Consider the following 2019-nt stretch of genomic DNA (forward strand, 5'->3'; position numbering starts at 1 on the left):
AGAGAGCGTTCCTGGGGTGCTGGTTGCTGCTGCTGTGGTCACCGCATTCCTGGGGCCTGGGAAGAGTGGGGTATGAGGAGCAGACAGCAAGAGGCACTGGACAGGGAGGCTGATTTTCCTTCCTTTGTGATACCAAGTTATGAGCAGGTGCAGGAATAGACATTTACCTGTCCAGGATATGTTTACTGCTCAGACATCCATGGTGCATCTCCTAGAGGTAAGAGTCACCAGGCTGGATGGGTATGTGTCATAAGCCAGACTTGTCCCATGGACGTGCAGCTAGGCTGTGCTGGTAGGAGTATGTACCCAGCAGACCCACAGCAGCTTTTTGGTTTCCAGCTCATATCAATTCAGTGTTTTCTTCGCATTTACACTTAATTTGGCTTACCAGGGAATGTTGTATTCTTCTTCAGAGATGAGATAAAGCATTCGTCAGAGCCCAGTAGTTTCCCCTATTCTCTTCAGCATTTTTCTGCTTCTACTTGATTCTATTAGAGGCTGTTTTAATAAGCACTCATTAAATGCACGCGTCTCTCCAGAGATCTAAGCAGCGGAATCTCCATCATTTCCGCTGCTTCACAAAATGATGCAGCGCTTTGTTTTAGTCAAGTTAAAAACAGAACAAAATGCTGCTCTGTGTCCCTTTCAATCATCTAACCTTCAGCAGTCATTTGCAAAAAGACTTGTTGCTTTTTCCTCTGCTTAGAAGTTATTTTTTTACGCCATTTAAATGACAGCTTAATGTATGATAAAGGATTTCCCCAAGCACAGGTCTTTCCCATGTGTCAAAATATCAGTGGATTCCATATTTAACATCAGACACAGCTGCGTTGCAGTGGTAGGTGAAGTTTTCACTGTGAATAGCTTGTGTGATATTATAACACTGTAGAGAGCGCTTCCTTTTGGAAAGCTGTTCTGAGACAAAAGCCAGCAAGGCTCTGACCCCCACAGTGGAAATAGGCAACAAAAATCCTGAACAGCAGCTAAATACCTGTAAAGATGTCGGTATACATGGAAATGTAGAGCCATATATAGAATAATATGATAAAGTAGCAGTATTGTTTTCAAAGATACAGAAGCCTTGGCAAACACATGTAAAGTGCTTCACAGCAGATGGCAATGTGAGCAGAAAGAGGTCATATCAAGCATGTGGCAAATAATATAAATATCTGCTGCTCTTCCTTCTTGTTTCCCTAAGTGCTTGCTGTGAGAATGTGGCAGATAGATAAGACTGGTGCTGTCTGTCACTGTGTATTTGCGGGATTAATGCCTAAAAGAAATTATTACAGTTAATTTAACATCTGCTTAAAAGTTTTAAACAATTTCCACTCCTGCAAATAGCTAGGTTCCATCACATTACCTGAATGCCTCCCTGTCAGTAGCTTATATCATCTGGAAGAGCGCACCACCACATAGCAGTTGTAAAGCTTAACATAAAATTACCATGTTGTCAAGCTTACAGTGTAAAACCAGGCTGGCATCAGCCTTCTGGTGATGCAGAAGCAAATAGCAGTTTAAAGAAGAGCCAGTAACTTGAAAAGCTTCCAGTAATAGGGTAGGGGAAAGGTACGGATACTTCATGGATTCTGTGAAGCTTTGGGCACTGCACCACCTCCCCTTGTGTGCTGTAGATGTGTCTCCAGTCTGAACCAGTGAAAATCCAAGGGGAGATGCAGCAACTGGGAGTTTCTGGTCAGTGGATCAGGTTAATGGTTGTAAGAAACCTAAGGTTTACTTGACCCATTAGAAGTTACAAAAAGCCTCTTCTCCAATAGGGTTTTACCAGATGCTTGCTAACACAGATGATTAATTGCTTCATTTTTTTCCTGGTGAAGACGGAGCCCAAGACGTATTTTGCAACCAGCAGCCATTGTTTCAACAGCAGCAGAGGTACTATTTCTTGCAGAAAGATCACAGGCCATTTGCAGCTTTCTTAGTCAAAAACAATCCTTAAAACTCCAGCTAGAAACCACCTAGCAGCTGTGTAAAGCGCTGTAATTGCCCCTGGGTTGCAGCAGC

The sequence above is a fragment of the Fulmarus glacialis genome, unplaced genomic scaffold (genome assembly GCF_000690835.1).
Source record: "Fulmarus glacialis isolate BGI_N327 unplaced genomic scaffold, ASM69083v1 scaffold42148, whole genome shotgun sequence".
Taxonomy (NCBI): Eukaryota; Metazoa; Chordata; class Aves; order Procellariiformes; family Procellariidae; genus Fulmarus; species Fulmarus glacialis.